Source organism: Arachis ipaensis, chromosome B04 (genome assembly GCF_000816755.2).
Source record: "Arachis ipaensis cultivar K30076 chromosome B04, Araip1.1, whole genome shotgun sequence".
NCBI lineage: Eukaryota > Viridiplantae > Streptophyta > Magnoliopsida > Fabales > Fabaceae > Arachis > Arachis ipaensis.
Window position 1 is genome coordinate 9547546 of NC_029788.2, and position 9037 is coordinate 9556582.

The following is a 9037-nucleotide window of genomic DNA, read 5'->3' on the forward strand; positions in this document are numbered from 1 at the left end:
TTACACCTATCCCTGTTGAAAATCGTTCAGAAGGATCTCCATAACGGAATGGTTCCATGCTAGGTGTGCTACTGTCGGAACAACTTCCACAAGAGCCATCGATCTAGTTGGCTACATGGCAAAAAAATTACGAGATGTAGATACACGTGGATGCGTATGTAGGTAGTGCGTGCATTGTCCAGACTAGAGTTCAGACACATGATCGAGGGTATTAAAGATGCATATTCTTTTAGCCTACGCTCGCAAATGATTTCTAAGAAACTTGGATTCTTGTTGCCTTTGGGTTAAAGATCCAAATTCTTTAATCAAATTGCTCTCAACAAACCCTTCGTATTTGCATAACAACGCTTCCGAATCAAAGCGAGTTCTGGATTATAAAGATTGACAAATTACGCTGAACAGACCGTCTAGGTATAATAAATTCAAACAACATAGATTTTTTTTGACAAAAAAAAAACAACATAAATTAAAAAAAAAGAAAATTGATAATGATTTTCAACGGCATTAAAAATTAAATTAACATCAACCTCCTCCAAGATTTAGAAAACAATAAATTTGATATTGTAAGGTGTGTTTGATTTGTATTTATATTTTTTATTTTTAAATATTTTTTATATAATAGAATTTTATAAAAAAAAATATACAGAAGATAAAAATAGAAAAATATTGTTTTTTTTATAAAATTTTAAAATAAAAATATTAAAAATAAAAATACAAACTAAATATACCTTTATATTTTAAAAAACATGACATTAAACACTCCTATAAACATAACTTAATTTTTCGTGCTAAATGGACAGAGATTAAATGTCATTTAAACAAATAGAGAAATGATTTAAATGAATTTTACTAAAACTAAGGATAATGCCATGTAATTACTAATTTTCTCTTTTAAGTAATGAATAACAAACACAAGTAAAAGATCAATATGTGCTTATTTTTTAAAAACTTACCTTGAATTGCAAATTGGTCTTAAATCTAAGGAGACATGATATTGGTAAACCAAGGAAATAAAAAATTAAAAGAAGTGAACATATAAATTAAAGAAAAAATAAAAAGCAAGTGGAGTAGAACAAATCAAAGGAAAGGTGAGCAATAGAACTCATTCGGAAAAAATAAAAATGTTAGCAAGTAATAACAACAACAGTTCCCATGGTACTCCAGCAACACCTCTCTTATTAGGTAATAGAGAAGGAGGAGGAGATGAATAAAAACAACATGAAGATTGGTGGAATGAGGCAAAGCATCAACTATTGTTTTCAGTGCCCATGATTCTTACGAACTTGTTCTATTACTTAATCACTTTGGTTTCTGTAATGCTTGCTGGCCATCTTGGTAAACTTCAGCTTGCTGGTTCCGCTTTTACTAACTCATGGTTCAGTGCCACTGGTGTCTCTAGCTCTCATGTTAACCATACATCTCTTTCTTATCTTATCTGGTTTAGTTAATTTGTTTGAAAACTTACCTAAAGTAACAACATTCATTTTAAATACACAGCTAAAATTATTAGTAACATACTCTATGTTAAATGTGGCATTAAACTCTAATGTTATTTCCCTTGTTCTTATCTTAGGTTAGATTAAGTGGGGCATTAAAAATACTATGTGGGCAAGGATTTGGTACAAAAGAATACTAAATGTTGGGAATTTATCTCCAATCTTCATGCATCATATCCCTTGTTTTCTCTATCATTATATCCATAATTTGATTCTACACACAACACATCTTAGTACTCCTTCACCAATCCTAAAATAGCAAAAATAACAGCACTTTACTTAAAGTTTTTTTTTTCAGACTTGTTTGCATATGGATTCTTGCAAAACATTCTTAGATTTCTTCAAACACAATCTGTTGTGACACCATTGGTTATTTTCTCAGCTATCCCATTGTTGATTCATATTGGTATTGCATATGCATTGGTTAAGAAGATAGGTTTAAATTTTGTTGGTGTACCTATTTCAGCTTCTATTTCACTATGAATAGCTATTGTTTTGTTGGCTTTGTATGTTTTGTATGAAAAGAAGTTCAAGTTGACATGGAAAGGGTTTTCTACTCAATCTTTTCGCTTGATCTAAGTGGTCGGCTCGCAGTTCATTCAAAACTCGGGTGCTATCATCAACCTAAGGTTTTTCAATAATAGAAAAAAAAAAAATCTAAAACATAAGAATATATATTCAATTAACTAACCTTGCAGCAGCACTGAGATCATAAGTGATCATGAATGCAATGAATTCTGTGTTGGCACTGCAGGTTTTTTTTTTAAATTAATGAAGAAGAATTAAATTTATAGAAATTAAAGTAAAATTAATTAATTTGGAAAAAGAAATCTAAACCATTAAAACCATACATACCATATTGCCATTAAGGAAGTGGTTATTTCTGAATCAGGCATTAGTCCAGCTAAAAAAAACCAAAGACTTCAAAATCCCAATACTCCAAACTTGTATAACAAAAAAACATAATTAATAAGATTCATAAATATAATAGTGTATAACTAACTTGCAACAATATTCTCTCAATTTAACTTGCAAATACTGTTAATTCTAGAAGTTACATTTATCCTGAGTAAATTTCTAAAACACTTCTTATCGATTTTCATATGAAAAAGATTAGTCTTTAATATAAAATAATTGGCCTTGTATGTCAACTTGAACTTCTTTCCAATAATTGGCTTTGTATGTCAACTTGAACTTCTTTCCACACAAAACATACAAAGCCAACAAAACAATAGCTATCCATAGTGTGATAGAAGCTGAAATAGGTGCACCAACAAAATCCAAACCTGTCTTCTTAACCAATGCATATGCAATGCCAATGTGGATCAACAATGGGATAGCTGAGAAAATAACTAATGGTGTCACAACAAATTGCGTTTGGAAAAATCTAAGAATGTTTTGCAAGAATCCATATGCAAACAAGTCTGGAAAAAAGAACTTTAAGTAAAGTGCTGTTGTTTTTGCTATTTTAGGATTGAAGTAGTACTAAGATGTGTTGTGTGTAGAATCAAATTATGGATATGATGATAGAGAAAACAAGGGATATAATGCATGAAGATTGAAAATAAATTCCCAGGATTTAGTATTCTTTTGCACCAAATCTTTGCTCACATAGTATTTTTAATGCCCCACTTAATCTAACCTAAGATAAGAACAGGAGAAATAACATTAGAGTTTAATGCCACATTCAACATAGAGTGTGTTATTAATAATTTTAGCTGTGTATTTAAAATGAATGTTGTTACTTTAACAAATTAACTAAACCAAATAAGATAAGAAAGAGTTGTATGGTTAACATGAGAGCTAGAGACACCAGTGGCACCGAACCATGAGTTAGCAAGAGCGGAACCAGCAAGCTGAAGTTTACCAAGGAGGCCAACAAGCATTACAGAAACCAAAGTGATTAAGTAATAGAACGAGTTCGTAAGAATCATGGGCAGTGAAAATAATAGTTGATGCTTTGCCTCATTCCACCAATCTTCATGTTGTTGTTGTTGTGCATCTCCTCCTTCTCTATTACCATAAGAGAGGTGTTGCTGGAGTGCATGGGATCTGCTTTTGTTATTACTTGCTAACATTTTTATTTTTTCTGAATGAGTTCTATTGCTCACGTTTCCTTTGATCGGTTCTACTCCACTTGTTTTTTATTTTTTCTTTAATTTATATATTTACTTCTTTTAATTTTTTATCTCCTTGGTTTACCAATATCATGTCTTCTTGGATTTAAGACAAATTTGCAATTCAAAGTAAGTTTTTAAAAAATAAACACATATTGGTCTTTTACTTGTGTTTGTTATTCATTACTTAAAGGAAAAATTAGTAATTAACTTACATTATCCTTGATTTTAGTAAAATTCATTTAAATCACTCCTCTATTTGTTTAAATAATATTTAATTTCTGTTCATCTAACACAAAAAATTAAGTTATGTTTATAGAAGTGTTTAACATTATATTTTATTAAATATAAAAGTGTATTTAGTTTGTATTTTTATTTTTGATATTTTTATTTTAAAATTTTATTAAAAAAATAGAAACAAAAAAAATTATTATTCTATTTTTATTTTCTATATATTTTTTTTATAAAATTCTAAAATATAAAAAATATTTAAAAATAAAAATACAAATACAAATCAAATATACCTACAATATCAAATTTATTGTTATTTAAATCGTGGAGGAGCTTGATGTTAATTTAATTTTTAATGCTGTTGAATCATTATCAATTTTTTTTTTAAATTTATGTTTTTTGTCAGAAAAATTATGGTTTTTAAATTTATTATACCTAGACGGTCTGCTCAGGATAATTTGTTAATCTTTATAATCCACAACTCGTTTTAATTTGGAAGCGTTGTTACGCAAATACAAAGAGTTTGTTGAGAGCAATTTGATCAAAGAATTCGGATCTTTAACCCAAAGGCAACAAGAATCCAAGTTCGTTAGAAATCATTTGCGAGTGTTGAAGCTAAAAGAATACGCATTTTCAACACCGTCGATCAGGTGTCTGAACTCTGGTTTGGACAATGCACGCGCTACCTACATACGCCGCATCCATGTGTATCTACATCTCGTAATCTTTTGTCATGTGGCACAGCACTCCAACTGGATCGATGACTCTTGTGGAAGTCGTTCCGACGGTTGCACACTTAGCATGGAACTATTCCGTTATGGAGGAATGGTATAATTTCTTAAAAATTAATAAATACTTAATTAATAAATTAATTATAATTTAAAAATAAAAAATTAAATTTGATAATCTAGATTAGTAGAAATAATTAAAATATAAATTTTAACATTAATTTTAAAGAAATTCACACAAGACCGAACCAACAACTCAGCCTTCCCTCTCAAACATAAGGGAATCACGCTAAAACTTTGGGGAAAGGGAGAAAAACAAGAACCTTTACCCACTCTTAATTTCAATCTTTAATATCTTTCAATTCGCAGTTTCGATCACCGCACCATTTATGGCCACGCAACTATCGCGTTGAGTTCTACAAAATCCACCAAACAAAGTGGTAAGTACCTTATTATTTCTTACTCAGCGTTCCTCCTTGCAATTTCGAAAATTTGGATTTTGATTCCGAGAGATTATATGATTTTGATGTCTTAGGAGTTAATTAGTTTTGGAAAATTGTTGGGTTTTGTCCCAAATGACCGTGGGTAAGGTAAGAAACCACTAACTTTTGTGAATTATTGATAATTATGAACCCTATGTTAATTTTGAGTGATATTGTTTGGTATTATATTAAATTGTATATGTTGGGATCAAATTGATTGTATTGGAGGCTTGGGATTGAACATTGGGAGCTGAGTTAGTGATTGGTGAGAAATTAGAGTTTTGAAGCATGTGGAATGGAGGAATTTTGAAGTGTCCGAGTATTAGGGTGGAATTGGCTAAGGTATGGTTTTAGTTTCTCGTAAATAATGTATAATGTAATGTAAAAATGTTGGTTAGTTGACCATAACTCAGGTTGAATTACGTGAACTTGTTAAGATTTAGTGGTTTTTGGTAAAAATGTTGAATTTGTTATGAGCTTATGATGATGATAGATGTGGATGATGATTATGAGTTGTGATGTTGATATATACATGAATTGTGTTGTGTTTGATTGTGGATTGTTTGGAATGAAACGGAAAAAATTGAGATTTGGTATATTGTGGAAGAGATGGAATGGATATGTAACTGTTTTGAACATATTTACTATTGTATTTGGAGTGTGAAACCTTGGTTTGAATTGAGGTTTTGGTAAAAATAGAGGTTTTGTGATTTGATAAAAACAATTTTTTACTAATTTCGGTGAGTCATAACTTAGCTTTTGAACCCTCAAATTTTATCAAACTTGTTTCAAATGAAAATTAGGTCAATAAAATATGATAAAATCTCTAATAGGAAAATAATTAATTATTTTTTATAAATTTTAATAGATTTTAAACTCGAAGCATCATAAAATCTAATTTAATTACTTTCTAAGAAAATAATTTTCTTTAAATAAAATTATCAAATATAATAAAACGTAATTCAATATCTAATTAAAAAAAGAAACTCGGGTTGTTATAACAGCATCATCCACTTTCTTCCTTTTCTTCTATACGAATTCTGTCAAATCCGTTCGAATGCTGCTTGAAATAAACCAAATTGCACATGACTCAAAGTAACATTTATAGTGGCTCAAAAATACTTAAGCCTGGATTAAATTTAACAAATTCGAATGCAAATTCACTAGGAAAAGATAGGAAAGATGCTCACGCATTAGGGGTGTTCAAAACCGATTTGGACTGAACAAAATCGATCAACCGAACCAAAAAAACCGATAACCGAATAAACCAAAAATCGAAAAAACTGAAAAATTCATGTTTTGCTGTTTTTTATGCGGTTCGATTTGATTTTCGGTTCTGACACTAAAAACTTTAACCGAACCAAACCGAACCGGTAACTAAAGAAACCCTAAAAAACCCTTCAGTTAACCCAACCCATTAGGCAGCCCATTACCCCACGACCCACCTTCCCACCCCCATCAGAAAACCTAGCTTCCCCATTACCCCACCCCCACGTCCCCACGCAACCAAAACTCTCAAAGAAATCCCATTACCCTAAGCCTCCCAGCAGCACCTCCCAGCCCCGCCGAACAGTGTCTCCCAGCCCCTCCCAGCAGCCCCTAACTCTTCTTGCCCCTTTGCCTCCAATCCTCTCAACTCTCAGCGCCTTTTGCTCTCGCTCTCTCTTCCTCGTTCTCCCTTTGCTCCGCGCCTCCGTCATTGCTGTCGGCCTGCCTCTGGACAGCACCAAGAATGGAGCCTAAGTCAGGTTGGTTCTTCTACTTCCTCCCCATCGGTGGCTGTAAGCAGTGGTTTCAATTTTTCCCTTCTCCTTTATCTTTGTTCTGTTGTTGCTTTCTAAACTCATTGCATCTTCCATTTATTTTTTTCGTGGTTCTTTTTTTTTCAATAAAATTTGGCGGTGAACACTCAGGTGAAGTTGACTTCACGTTAAGTTGATACCTGACAGCGTTGGATGAAAATTTAGTCAAATCAGTCAAATCATCTAACGGCTCTCAAATATCAACTTCACGTGAAGTCCACTTCACCTGAGTTTCCACCAAATTTGGCATTGGTTGATCCAGGTTTAACTGTCTAATTTTGAGAATTTGTTGCATAGCGTATAGCCTCACTGTTTCCTTTCTAACTTCATGCTTAGTTTGCTCTCGATTCTTTTCTTGTTGATGTTTGCATATGATTTCTTATAACTGTAAGATAATTTTGGTGACTTTTGGTTAATATCTATTTATTTGTTTTAGAGTTGGTCCAATGGAGGATAGCCAGAAAATTGAGGAGCAGGTGCAGGAAGAAGTGATTTTAGACAATGGAACTGAAAAGAAGCAGGAAACTCGTGATGAGATGCTTTCGCAGCACAGGTGATGTTTTAGGCTTGTCATTTTAGTGAATCTATTTGGTTCTGCATGTTCATGTAGTAGGATCTATTTGTCATGGAATCTATCGTATTTAGTAGAAATTGTTGTAGTTCATTTCTGTTGCTAAGCAAGAGAGAAGAGTTTATGGTGAATTCGTGGTGTTTAGACAGCACTGTAGCTTAAATAACCTAGTTAATGATATAAGGGACACTATATATAAGAAAAGTATCCAGGATAATGTTTCAGTAGATTAACATGTTGAACTTGAAAGTAATCATGGAATACAAACGTCACTTGTAAAGTATTCACTCTGTTGGTCAAATGTATTTCAGATGGGTTTCCTAATTATTGATTAGAAGTAATATCAATGTATCTTGTAATTGGTATGTGTCGGCTTTCCCTCACAACATAGATATAGGCATATTGTCTCCTAGTAAATGTATGGGCAAGGCTGTTTTTTTTTTTCAAAACCTTAGCAAATTTCTTGACACTCAAATGAAAGGTTTCTATAACTATACTTAAGGCATGATTCATAGACTTCAGAGTTCATTGCGATTGGTGGCTGCTGCTATTTTTTGCTTTTAACTTGTTATTGATTCAATGATTTATTATTATTCTGTTTTTGGTTTTGATTCACTGTTCGTGTTGATATTTAATGTTGTATCTGTGATATTTTTGCAGTTTGGTCATAGTATGAGGGATAACATTAGTGAAACTGAAGGTGGAATTGGTGGATATGTAATATTGTAATCATTTTTTTATTAATCTATCTTTTTAATTATAAATATTATTTGTTATGATTGTTCCTTGTTTTATAGAAGTTGCATCTACTCTTGATCCTAAAGTTTTTTTTATGTTTTTAAGTTTTATACGATTCTTCCTCTTTTAATTTTGTATCACTATGTGCTCATATTGTTCATTATTTTTGTTTGAATTAATTAAAAAAATCGAACAAACCGAACCGAACCAAACCGATTTTAATTGGTTTGGTTTGGTTCGAATGATCTTGATAAAAAACCGAACCAAACCGAACCGCAGTTTTAATAAACGATCGGATCGGATGGCTTTTTCTTAAATAACCGAACCAAACCGCACCGCGAACACCCCTATCACGCATCACGCCTGCAGATGGTGGAGATCGAGGTGGTGTACCACTCACCAGGTGAGGATCGTGGTACTGTACCGCTCACCAATTTTCAAGAGGACAATGTCTAGGTTAGCTATCGGACATGTCGGGTTGACTTTATAACCGACAGATGAAACTCATCAGATATAGAACAGATCTACATCATATACATTTGCATGCTTTATTGGGTTTGTATTTGTTTTAATTTGCCTTATTGCTTAACTGTCTTTAACTAAATTAATTGACAAAGTTAATTAGAGAAAAATTATTTATGATATAAAAATGTTTGGCAATTAAGTTATTGAAATATTAATATTACTTTTTTGGTCATGTGACTTTGCTTGATCATTTAGTTTAAACAATCTTCGAAGTTAAACATTTTTTAGGGCAACAGATTCGTTCTATACTCCAACTTAAAATAAATTGTATTATTTGCATCAATAGTTACTTTTTATTTTTTTAAAATATTATATAATTTTTTTATTAGAATATCCTTGTCATTAAT

General features: G+C 31.8%; 2 long non-coding RNA genes and 1 pseudogene across 3 annotated transcripts in view; all 3 read left to right on the forward strand.

Annotated features, from left to right (window-relative positions):
• The window catches only part of LOC107638820, a 7524-nt gene extending 6947 nt beyond the window's left edge, over positions 1-577 (forward strand). Inside the window, exon 8 of the long non-coding RNA XR_002360637.1 lies at positions 64-577. This is a non-coding gene — a long non-coding RNA (uncharacterized LOC107638820). The remainder of the gene's footprint in view (positions 1-63) is intronic.
• LOC110271418 lies at positions 1269-3897 on the forward strand (annotated as a pseudogene).
• LOC107638821 lies at positions 4187-8273 on the forward strand. 2 transcript variants are annotated; one of them, XR_002360636.1, is made up of 4 exons: positions 4187-5012; positions 5108-6802; positions 7293-7409; positions 8088-8273. It is a non-coding gene; the product is annotated as an uncharacterized LOC107638821 (long non-coding RNA). The 2 variants fall into 2 exon arrangements; XR_001619873.2 differs by lacking the exon at positions 4187-5012 and having other exon boundaries at positions 5019-5162; positions 5283-6802.